Raw genomic sequence first — 13,290 nt, forward strand, 5'->3', positions numbered from 1 at the left:
TTCAGGCCTTTGGAAGAGACTGAAGACCCAATTTCCTTTACTCACTTCTCGTTCCTTGAATCCCATAGTGGAATTAATAAGCCCATTCTTTTTCAAGGCCATGGAGCATTGGTTAATTTCAGACACAGAAGATGTGGTATCAGATGGGCTTAGCCAATGTTTGAGAAGCAGTGGTAGAATTCGGGGAGCATTCGGGGTGTCCTTCCTGCCTGAGCTCAAGTTTAAAAAGAATAAAATATTTCCATTCACAGCAACACGGATGGACCTAGAGATTATCCTATTACATGAAATAAGTCAGATAGAGGAAGACAAATATTTTATGATATCATTTACGTGCGGCATCTAAAAAATAATGCAATAATACAAATGAATCTATATACAAAACAAAAACAGACTCATACACATGGGAAAGAAAATTTTTGCTTAACCATTTTATGTAGTTTGTATAACTAACGAGCAGTTAATCTCATAATCCTAATTTACCCTTCCCCTCCTCCCTTTCCCATTTGTTAACCATAGATTTGTTCCCCGTGTTTAGGTTACAGGCTTCTAGTTATAATCTCACAGGGCAGGAGGGGTGAGGGAGCTCTGAGGGGTCTTTTCTACAAAAGCATGACTCCCATTCATGAAGGTCCACCCTCATGCCCTCATGCCCTCCCAGTGGTCCACTGCCCAAAACTATCACTGTGGGGATTAGGACTTCAATCTATAAATTGCAGGATGTAGGGGGAGGGGAGCATCAACATTCATTCCCTAACACTGCTCTAAGTACTTTGGATCTATTTGGGGTTTAATCCTTACATCAATATTGCGAAATAGGCAGCACCCGTTATTGTCATCTGCCCTCATTTTCTAAATGAGGACATGGAGGCAGAAGCATTTGCCCCAAGCCACACAGCCAGCGCCTCCGACCCAGGCTGTCTGTGCTCCTGACCGCTAAGTTACTGCTGTCCTGTGCTACCTGCTTCTATACTGATGCCAGAGACCCTCAAATCAAATGGGACTTTGAAGATATGTTCCCATCCACCTACTGTCTTGAGTAGTTTCCTGATGGTGAGGCTTAAGAAGTTCAATCATCTTTAATCCTCTCATCTCACCCAGTTCTTTTAGCCTTGCTCTGTATATAGATACAGTCCAGCCCCCACTGACCCAGCTTGCTCTTTTCTGCCTACTCTGCAGCTTTCACGATTCTGCTTTGTTTTATAGTCTGTTGTTCTCTGCTTGGGATACTTTTCCCTTTTCTTTAGCTCCCCAGGGCATGGTCAATGCCCTCTTCTCTGTGAGGTTATCCCTCCCTATCTCTTACAGTTCTTGTTACACACTCTTTATTTATCGCCCTTATTATGGTTGTATTTTACATCTGTCTGGTCTGCTTACTTTCTCCTCTGTACAGTGAGTTATCTGGAATAGGAGCTATGGCTAAGATTTTGATCTGTTCTTCCCAAGTGTCTCCTCCAACCGTCCCCAGAGTCAGCAGAGCACCTGGCATGTAGTAGCCATAACCATCAACTACATGATTGAATAGGTTAGGATGGAAAGGAACCAGTGTTTATCACAAGGGGAGCTCAAAAAAAAGCCATGAAGCTCTTAAAGAATCTGTTTGAAAAGTGGGGGTTACTGAGCAAAAGGAGAAAAGATTGTGTTAGGAAATTAACCCCTGTCTTCTTCAAAATAAATTTTCCAAAAGTGTTTAACTCCTTCACCCTTTTATATCACCATTAATCAACTCTGCTACTGAAGGAGGAGGAGAGGATCTGGCCAGGCTGGAGTTGAGAGCCAGAGTCATCCTCACCTTTATAAGTGAGTCGTTAGAACTATGAAATTGTAAGAGAATGATTTTTATGTAAAGGAGGAAACTGGAGCTTACTTGTTTGTTTTGTTGTCATTCTTAGAATTTTTCTTTGGAAAAACTCATGAACTCAAAGTTGACATTGTCTTCCATAGCAGATGGCTGAGGATTCTTATATGGGGATAGGAATGTGTGAAAGAGGCCATCAGATTTCATTTTATGTGTGTGGGGTGTGTGTGTATGTGCATGTGTATATGGTGTGAGGTCACTTCCAAAAAAGCACTAATACAATAAAAAATATGGTTATATCAATTAACTGTTTGAGCCTTGGCTTTCTCATGATATCTACTTGTTAGGTTTTGGGTTTTTGTTTTTGTTGTTGTTGTTGTTTTTTGCTTCGTAGGGCCATACTTGCAGCATATGGAAGTTCCCAGGCTAGAGGTTGAATTGGAGCTGTAGCTGCCAGCCTACCCACAGCCACAGCATGCCAGATCTAAGCCATGTCTGTGACCTACACCACAATCCATGGCAACCCGCCGGATCCTTGACCCACTGGGTGAGGCTAAGGATCAAACCCACATCCTCATGGATACTAGTTGGATTCATTTCTGCAGTACCACAATGGGAACTCCAGAGTTTTTAAAATGTATTTAAATTATTAGCACAATTGGAGTTCCCCTTGTGATTCAGCAGGTTAAGAACCCCATTAGTATCCATGAGGATGTGGGTTTGATCCCTGGCCTCACCCAGTGGATTAAGGACCTGGCATTGCCACAACCTACAGCGTAGGTTGAAGATGTGGCTCAGATCTGGCATTGTTGTGGCTGTGGTATAGGCCTCAGCTGAAGCTTTGGATGGACCCCTAGTCTGGGAACTTCCATATGCCTCAGGTGCAGCCCTAAAAAAACAAACAAACAAAATTATTAGCACAATGCTTTACATTAGTAGGTACCTAGTAAGTGGTAATTCTTAGTTTTATTATTACTGCAAGAAAGGACATTGTATTATTTTCCTCCACTAATGCAGAATCATGAGGGTTCTCACATGTCATTAAATATACTTTTCATTCATCATTTTCCTGAGCTACAATATCCACTTTATTTGGGGCTCACAAATTTTTGAATAATTTTCCTTGTTCTAATGTCATTTACCTCCTCCTTAGCTGTCTGCTAATATAAATAACCCTGCCAAGAATATCTGTGAATATAAAACTTTGTCTAAGTTTCTGCTTATTTCTTCAGGGTGGATTCCTAGGAGAGGAAATGCTGAGTTTAAGTATGCAGACTTTGTAAAGAAATTGCTTGTATATAATGTGAAATTGCTTTCCCGAAAGTTCAACCCAGTTATTTTTCCAATTAGGGTGTAAAATGGTACAACCATTTCATGGATCTCTTGACAACATGAAGTATCTGTTTTTAAACTACTTCCTAATCCAGTGGTCAAAATAGCATCATATTTTCATATTAACATGTGTATGTGATTGCTGATGATTTTGAATATCAGCATCCATGAAACTCTGTCTTCCTGGGGCTCCCCAGATGCCATTCCACTGCTTTTCCTTCTGCTGTCCTATTTCCTCCCAGTTTTCTTTGCTCTTTTATTATCCCCAACTTCTTCATGTTGGAATGTCCCAAGCGTCATCCAGTTTTTCTTTATCTCCATTCACTTCTTGGATGATCTCACTGGTCCCATGGTCTTAAATACCATATTTATGTCAAACGCTCTCAAATTTATATTTTCAGTCCAGACGTGTCTCTTGAGCTTCAGACCCATAAATCCATTTTTCTGTTCAACATCTTCACTTCGAGGTCCTATAAAAATAAAATAAGAAGATATTTTCAAACACAGGGTGAGCTACACTGAGCTCCAACTGTTTCCTTTCCAAACTTGTTCATCTTGCTGTTTTACTCCGCATCTTCGTCAACGGCAATTCCATTCCTTTAGACTCAGGCTCCAACCTTGGACTTCTCGCGGGCCTCTCTAGCTCTCACACCCCACATCTGCCCCATTCGCAAGCCCGATGGACTCCCTTTGAATATATCCATGATCTGACCCATTCTCGATATCTTCACTGCTTCACTGTACTGTAGTTTTTTTCCTTTTTAATGCTCTAATGACCCAGTATCGAGGCCCTGGCTGATGGCTAGTCTATTCTTTTCTCAAGCAGCTGGTTAATCCACACCCCAACCATTTTCCTTACTGGGTTCTTGCACTGAACCCCTATCTACTGGTTCTAATCACCCCAGAGTCAGGTACCCAACAACCAACAACAGCCGTTATGCCCCAACCTCCCTCCCCCAGTTCTTCAAATTAGCCAGTCCTCAAGGACTCCCATGGAAATACCGCCAACTCCACCTTGCATGTCATCCTTAGGCTGTCCCCTCCAGCTCCAGCTTGCTGTCACCTTGTCCCTAGACACAGCGTCTGGTAGCCTTTTTCCCTTCAGAGCTGTAAGCAACAGAGCTCAGCCATTCATCGCAACATCCCTGTGTTATGGCTTCCATCACAAAATAAATCTTATGGAACATCCACACGAACTCAAGCCATGTGACCTCTCACCTGGAAGACTGTGCCTGCCTCCTGACTGCTCCTTCTGTTTCCACCCCATCCCCACAAGAAGCCAAAGTCATCATCCTTCGCGGCTGGAACTCAGTATTGTCACTAGACTGCTCAGGACCCTCCCCTGGTTTCCATCTCACTTGAGATGACACTTGGCCTTGCTTTCTCTCTGATCTCCTTCTGTGGTCTCTCCCAGTCATCGCTCCTACCAGCCACGCTGACAGCCTCTCTGTTCTTTTTTTTTTTTTTTTTTTTTTTTTTTTTGCTTTTTAGGGCCACACCCCAGGCATATGGAGGTTCCTAGGCTAGGGATCAAATCGGAGCTACAGCTACCGGCCTACTCCACGGCCACAGCAACACCAGATCTGAGCCGAGTCTGTGACCTACACCGCAGCTCCCGACAATGCCAGATCCTTAACCCACTGAGTGAGGCCAGGGTTTGAACCTGCAACCTCATGGTTCCTCCTCGGATTCGTTTCCACTGCGCCACGACGGAAACTCCATGCCTCTCTCTTCTCAACCACACCTGGGTTGCTTCCTCTGCTTGGCCTTTTGCTCCTCTTCCCTGTGACTCTCAGGTGGTTATTCCAGTTTGCCTTTCCCGGTCTCACCCGCTTAAAATGAGGAGTCTGCTTCAGAAAAGCTCCTGACGTCCCTCCTCTGTCTCATTTGTCTGCGTAGCATCTCTTTTATAATGTGTTTCAATAGCTGTTATTTAGATAACTGTTTTATTGTCTTTCTTGCCCCATTAGAATATAAAGCCCTGGAGTTCCTGTCGCGGCTCTTGCACTGAACCCCCATCTACTGGTCCTGATCACCCCAGAGCCAGGTACCCAACAACTAACAACAGCCGCTATGCCTCAACCCCCTCCTCCAGTTCTTCAAATTAGCCAGTCCTCAAGGACCTCCTGTCCTGGCTCAGCAGAAATAAATCTCACTAGTATCCATGAGGACGCAGGTTCGATCCCTGGCCTCACTCACTGGGTAAAGGATCTGGCGTTACCATGAACTGTGGTGTAGGTTGCAGACACGGCTTGGATCTGGCTTTGCTGTGGCTGTGGCGCAGGCCAGCGGCTATGGCTTTAATTCAAATCATAGCCTGGAAACTTCCATATGCCTAGGGTGAGGGCCTAAAAAATAAAATAAAATAAAATAAAATAAAATAAAATAAAAAAGAACATAAAAACCCAAAGGCCAGGGCTTTCTGTGGCTTTATGCACTCTTTTGTTTGAAAGGCAGTCTAGAATGGTGGCCAAGAAAGAGCACCCAGCCCTCAGCTCTGCACCTGGTCTTGGCCTCTTACTTACTAAGCTACTGTGGACCAGCTGCTCAGCCACAAATTTCTTCCACTTACTCTTCTGGGATGAGGTGTCTGTGGAAACATCCTGGGTGCTTTAAGAAACAACAGAAATGTGTCTCTTACTCAGTTCTGGAGGCTGGGAAGTTCAAGATGAAGCCTCCTGCGGATTTAGTGTCCAGCAAAAACCCCGTCCTGACTCTCAGATGGTCATCTTCTCAATGTGACCTCACATGGTGGAAGGGGTGAGCGAGCTCTCTTTTTGTCTTTTTAGGGCTCTACCTATGGCATATGGAAATTCCCAGGCAGGGGGTCGAATCAGAGCAACGCAGGATCTGAGCTACATCAGAGACCACACCACCACAATGCCGGGTGAGGCCTGGCATCAAACCTGCGTCCTCATGGATACTAGTTGGGTTCATTACTGCTGAGCCACCACAGGAACCCCTCTGGGGTCTCTTTCATAGGACACTAACTCCCCTTGTGGGAGAGGGCTCCACTCTCCCACCTAGTCCCTTTCAGATGCCTCTACCTCCTAATACCATTGCAGTGGAGATTAGGTTTCAACTTGGGAATTTTTTGGGCGGGGGCGTAGCGCAAAATTCAGTCTGTGGCCAGTGGAGATTGTAAGAGCAGCTGCTAACAGGATTATAAGAGAATGCAATAATTTAATAGCTGTCAAGTGCTCAGATCAGTGCCTGGGATAAGAAAAACCGTCTGTCAGTATTTGCGAAATAAAGAAATCAGTAAATTTCCAGCACACAAAACAGTTCTTGGCTCTGGGAAGATGATCAGCAAACATTCGTTGAGTGGATCTTCCACATAAAATACCCAGCCAGTGAGGATCCGGTTCTTGAACTGCAGGATCTGCTGATGAAGGTCTGCTGGCTGTCCCCAGTGAGCCTAGCGTCACATCACCGAGACCAGGGGTTTGGGTTCCTTCCTGAGCTGCGGTGGTCTCTGCGGATGAACTCTTAATGCTGTGAGAGGGGGACACACCTCACAGAGTAAAATTCTCTGGCTCCCAGAGCTGTGGGGCACAATAAGAAATACCTATTTGGGAGTTCCTGTGGCGGCTCAGCGGTAGTGAACCTGAATAGTATCCGTGAGGACACGGGTTCGATTCCTAGCCTCGCTCAGTGGGTTAAGGATCGGGCATTGCCATGAGCTGTGGTGTAGGTCAAAGAGGTGGCTCGGATCTGGCGTTGCTGTGGCTGTGGCGTAAGCTGGCAGCTTCGGCTCCAATTTGACTCCTAGCCTGGGAACCTCCATATGCCATGGATGCAGCCCTAAAAAGACAAAAAAAAAAAAAAAAAAAAAAAAAAAAGAAGAAAAGAAAAGAAAAGAAAAAAATGCATATTGGGCCTTGGTCTCCAGTTCTGACACAGAGCTCCCAAACCCCTTGGAGTTTTCTGAGTGATGTGAGAAACAGGAGTGTCTTTTTGTCCCAGGGAGGAGACTCTTGGTAGGTCCCGGATGGCGGATGGCGTCAGGATGAAGGCTGGTCACCAGTAAGGTCGTGTGAGGCTTAGAGGGCTGGTACTTTCAGTCCCACCCCAGGAATCTCCAGTGGGAAGGAAGGGGCTGGAGATTGAGTCAATCCCTAAAGGCCAATGACTTTATCAATCACGCCTATAGAATGACACCACCATAAATCACCATAAATGCCCTAAATAAATGCCCTAAATACTGGGGTTTCGGAGAGCTCCTGGGTTAGTGAACACATCAAGGTGCTAGAGGAGATGCCTCCTAGGAGGACGGGGAAGATTCATGACCCTCACTCACCTCACCCCCTGCATCTCTTGCACTGGCTGTTTCTGACTTGCATCCTTTATAATACTTTTTTTTTTTTTTTTTTTTTTTTTGCTTTTTAGGACTGCTCCTTCAACATATGAAAGTTCTCAAGCTAGGGGTCAAATTTGGAGCTGTAGGTGCTGGCCTACAACCCAGCCACAGCAACGTGGGATTCGAACCACGTCTGCAACCTACACCACAGCTCACGGCAATGCCAGGTCCTTGACCCACTGAGCGAGGCCAGGGATCGAACCCGAGTCCTCATGGATACTAGTTAGGTTGGCTTCCGCTGTGCCACAATGGGAACTCCACTTATAATAAATTGATAAGGGTAATGAAACCATTTTGCCCCGAGTTTTATGAACAGCTTAGAAAGTTATGAAACCTGAGGAGGGAGTTGTAGGAACCCCCAGTTTACTGGATGATCAGAAGCATGGGTGGTCTAGGACTTTTGACTGGTATCTGATGTGGGAGCCAGTCCTGCAGGACTGAACCCTTAACCTATGGAGTCTGCAGTTGCTCCAGGATTAGAATTGAGTTGAATTGTAGGACACCCTGTTGGGGTCCAGAGAGCTGGAGAACTGGTTGATATGAGAAAACAACCACACACAGTTGGTGTCAGAAGTATACTGTGCATAGAAACCATTCAGGACCTGGAATCAGTGACATAAGGCATCCATACAAAACATGTCTGCACAAACGTAAAACATTTTACTTCTTATCAATTATATTTAAAGTGACTTTGAGATATTTTGGAAATATTTTCCTCATTTTGCAAGCAGAGACATTTGATGCAGACATATATAAAAATAGCTTTTAAAATAGCACTCAGGGGCCTTACTTGATTTTTCTCTAAAACCACAAATACACCAATGAATAAAGTGGAAAAAAAAAAAAAAAGAGCAGGGATCCCTTGAGATTCTATAACCAAATGTTAGTAACATATAGCATTATTGTCATAATTTTTTATGTAATTAATTTATTTACTTTTTTTTTTCTTTTTTTTTAGGGCCACACCTGTGGCATATGGAAATTCCCAGGCTAGGGGTCCAATCAGAACTGCAGCTGCTGGCCTACACCACAGCTGCAGCAACACCAGATCCAAGCAGACAGAAGCTCATGGCAATGCCTGCTCCTTAACTCACTGAGCGAGGCCAGGGATTGAACCTGCAGCCTCATGGATCCTAGTCAGGTTCATGTCTGCTGAGCCACAACTGGAACTCCCCCTATTTACAATTTTTTTCAGTTTAATTTTTTACTTTTCATCGCTTAGGTTTAAAGCTCCCTCCTTTTCACTCTGACAAATGTCTCAGAATGCGGAGAGGATGAGCCTCACGTTGGTGGCAGAGAGAAAATGAGACTTGCCGAGAGAATGAAATAAGCTTTCCTCCAGTGCAGTTTCCAGCTTGAGCTGTTTATTTCCCAAATTGCTCTTGCTGTTAATTGCCCCTCCACGTCTTTGCCTTAAATTTATCTTCTTAAGGACTAAGACAACATTTTTGTATCCAAATCAACACATCTTTCATAGGCAACAGGATAGCATAACCGACGTTTATTGGGTGTTATGAATGAAACACAAAGCTAAATATTTTAGCTCATTTATTTGTTGCAATCATGCTAGGAAGAGGTACTGTCTGAGTGTCCTTTTATAGATGAAGAAATCGGGCTTTGGGTGATGTCACAGGGTTGGTCCCATCATAGCTACCTGCATAGGTATCAGATGGCCGATAGCTCGTATTATTGGCAGAAAGAGACAAGTGGGCTCAGGAAACGGACTAGAAAACTTGGATGCCCATCTCTGAGCCCAAGATGTGGGGGTTCCCGGTCTGACATTTCTCAGAGGGGCAGAAAGCGATCGCCACTGGACCTTCCTTCCTGTTTTAGCAGGAAATGCTGTTTTTCAGTGCCTCCGAGCCATGGCTGCCAGGTCAGTTATCAGTTGTTGTTTTCTGTCAAGGAAATCAAACGGACTACAGCCATCTGTCTGGAAGTCAATGAACTCCCACCTCAGCGCCTCAATAAAGCCTCGTATCAGGAAGTGAAGTAAAACAATAGAAAATCCACACTGATGGATCCCCTCTGCCCGGCCGCAGGCACTCCCCTTCTGCCACCGTTTTATTGTGTTCTGTGTGCCTGGGGAGTCTGCTGTGATATCGACACCCTCGTTTGCGCTTTTCTAACCACGTGCTCCTTCCTTGTTTGCTGTCCTCCTGTTTAACCCGCTGAGATCTGGTCTTGTTCAAATAACATACATTTCCTCGATATTAGGACATCTAATGAAATTCAGAACTACATCTTTTTACAAAAGGGATGCTTCATTTTCTGCAAGTCACCTCTCTCTTTCCTGCCCCTTGTTTTTGCATGTTCAGGACCTCATTTCAAGGCATCCTGATGCGGATTTAAACATTCTAGAAAGAAATACGATGCAAGGTTCTATGGCATTTAGGATAATGTATGCAGCCCATCTTCTAGGCTTACAGCCAAACGGCAGCAGGAGAAATTCGCTTCACACTCTATCAAGGCTCACGCCACAATGAGTCCTTTTGGAAGGAAATCTAAATTGCAGTTGTACAAAGAAATCTGGAGAGAGAAATTGCCGAGTGTTATTCTGCAACCCCCAAATGTTTGTAATGTCCACTGGAAAAAATGTCAGGAGACAATCTGGGAGAAGTTCAAAGACTCTGAGTAAAGTTTGTTGCAGCCATTAAGAGGGATGTGCATTAAAAGGAGGTCAATTAACATTTATCAAGAGGCACTGGCATTTGCGAAGAGCCTTTACTCTGGTAGGCCAAGTGCAGTCCAGTGTGTCTTTAAAAAGACAGCAACTCACAGAAAATAATCAGCCCACTGCTAGGTGGAGGCTGGGGTTCCCCCGTAGCCTAGAGTTGCAGACGCAATGGGACTCTTTTTGGTTTTCTCTCTTTGACGCATTTTTGAAATATCCAAAATAATAACTGCCCTATGTTTAGATTTGGAGAAGAAGGCATGTGATGACATTTCTTAACATGCCCACTGCCTGGACCAGGGAAGCCACCATCCGCTGGGGCAGTAGTGTGCTATCTTTCCTCTACTTCCGCTCTCCCCTTTGCTCTGCCAAGATTCACGCTCTACCCCAGAAGAGCGGGGTGCACGTGTGAAAACTGGCCGTCTGCAGATGGGAAGCATAAAGAACATCACAAACTGTTGGTTTCTGTGTTTCTACAAGCACCTTACATCACCAAGGCACAAGCCTCACCTCCTCATCATGACAATGCCCTTGACCTGCAAAGCTGTGATCTGGGTCGGGTTCATGGAACCAGCTGGCCTCATGACTGGCCTCATGACTGGCCTCTTCCTAGTTTCCCTGAGGCCTAACTCAGGGGTTTCTCTACCTCCTGGAAGAGCTCGGAAATACTTCGGTCAACTCGCACATCATCTAGAGACAGTTTGCACGGAGATCCTCTCGAGGAAAATGAACGCCTCAAATCTCTGAGGCTTTGTCTTCAGTCCCTGTCAACCTTGACATTCCTCACCTCCCTCCTGGACCTGAGATTTCGTTCTGCCCTTTCCTGGGGTGGAACTGTACCCACAGTGCTGGCTTCATCATGCCTCATGTCCCCATCTGACTGTGAAACCATTTGATCTTTCGCATTCCTCTCTTTAACTCAGATGTGCTGAACTTCATAACTATCCATACTGAACATTTACTGATTCCTGAATTCTGAGGACAAGCTGGCGGGTTAAGTGTTCACATTAAACAACAGCAAAAGACCCACTGGATCACTTACTTCAGGGACAACCCCTTTATTCTAACTGTAAATAATTTAATTAATAATTAAGTATATACGATCAGAAAGAGAGTAATGATATGTGCTATTTTCCTGTTTGTTTTTTTTTTCTCTTGATGGCCACACCCACAGCACATGGAAGTTCCCAGGCCAGTGATCACACCCAAGCACAGCAGTGACAATGCCAGCTCCTTAACCTGCTGAGCCACCAGGCAACTCCCTGTCCTCGGATTTTTAGAAGATAAAAAAGAGAGCTCTATTTGTTCAAGAAGGTTAAGAGATGAATAAACTTGGGCAGGTCTACCTGATTTCATATGAAAATCTGTCAAAGGAAAGGGAGAGGAATGAATGATTTGCTGGAAGACGTGTTTGCAGCGGTTGGGGGGGATTTCTCACACACTGAGGGGCTTGGTGTTACCAATCCCAGAACCACACCGCAGCCCCTCCCTCAAATGGAAACCAAATGCCCTTATTTGGGTATCAGGCTCAATTACAAAAGAAGGAGGATGCAAAGAGACAAATAAGAACTGGTTAGAGCCCAAGAGGGTGGAGGATCTGACCTCCAGTAGACCTTGAGACTCACTACACGTTCACTGTAATACATTAGCATGCTAAATGACACACCCACCTGTGCCCTGCTGGTTGATGGTTGCCATGACAATAAGCAGAAGAGCCCATTCTCTTGGCAAGTCTCATTTTCTCTCTCCTAAGTCAGTCTTTTTTTTTTTTTCTTTTCTTTTCTAGGGCCGCTCCTGTGGCATATGGAGGTTCCCAGGCTAGGGGTCCAATCAGAGCTGTAGCCGCCAGCCTATGCCAGAGCCACAGCCATGCAGGATCCGAGCTGCGTCTGCAACCTACACCACAGCTCACAGCAATGCTGGATCCTTAACCCACTGAGCAAGGCCAGGGATCGAACCCGTAACCTCATGGTTCCTAGTCGGATTCGTTAACCCCTGAGCCACGATGGAAACTCTCTAAGTCAGTCTTATCCTCTCCCCATTCTGAGAGATTTGTCACTCCTGAAATGGAGTGTTGTCTCAGTTCTTGGTCCAAAACATCCCTGTTCTTAGATATGCCATGAGCATCCATCCCTCCCTCTCTTTACTCACTTCCTTCCCTTTTACCTTGACCCTCCTATATATACAGTGTCTCAGCCCAAGTCAGGGTAAGATGCTGATTTGCAAACTAAGTGTCCTTTTCTCTGTTCTTTGGCCATTGAATAAAGCTTGTGCTGTTCCAGTCTCAGCTTCAGTTTTGTTATCGGTTACATGAATCCAAGTGCAAAAAGGGCCTCCTTGGTGGAGAAAAAGGGGTCTCAGCCTGGGCTAGGACCCTGGCGCAGATCCAGATGACCAAGTCATTAACATAGGGTTTTGTTAGCGGAGGGTTGACTACATGGAGGCCACGATCAGAGAACTAGGAAGGACCAGTCATCATGGATCCACAGCCAGACATGCGTCGTTGTCTTCAGAATGGTCTCCAGCTTCCCCTGAAACTCACCCATTACTTTGCCTACTGGGTCCTCCTTCTAAGGCGAGTGCTTTATATGGCCCTTCTGATTCAAAACATTGAAGAGCAGCAACCGTGTAGCAGACATACTCTGAGTCCCGTGGATGCTACAAGGATTTCCCCTCCAGCCTGCTCTCCAGCCATCCTCTGCCCTGGTCAGGCCAGTCCACCTGCTCATAGCCACCCTAACCCTGGGCGGCCCTGTGTTGTCCTCTGCTGGAGCTTACTCACCTGCCAAGTTCAGATATCACTTGCTCTACCAAAGCTCCCCTGACCCCTTCCATACAGAATTGACTCCCCTCTCCTCTGGAACTCCGCTGTAATGTGTAAATTATTTCTATCCCAGGACCTAACATCCTTGATCTGCTGTATTTGTTTAAATGTTTGTCTCCCCTCCGATACGCTAGACTCATTGAAAACAAGGACTTTATCTTTTTTGTTTTTGTAGCCCTGGAGTCAGGCACACTGCTTAGACATTTAATAAATGTCAGTTAAAATAAGCTGAGGGGAAAAAGATTCCTAACTGCATGTCAGAAGCTCTGGTTCTGAAAATAGGGGTTTGGAATAGAGGACCT

This window comes from Sus scrofa, chromosome 10, assembly GCF_054392235.1.
Source record: "Sus scrofa isolate SSC_HxYL_T2T_F1_AM1 chromosome 10, Sscrofa_HxYL_maternal_Yorkshire_Landrace_v2.0, whole genome shotgun sequence".
In the NCBI taxonomy this organism is placed as follows: Eukaryota; Metazoa; Chordata; class Mammalia; order Artiodactyla; family Suidae; genus Sus; species Sus scrofa.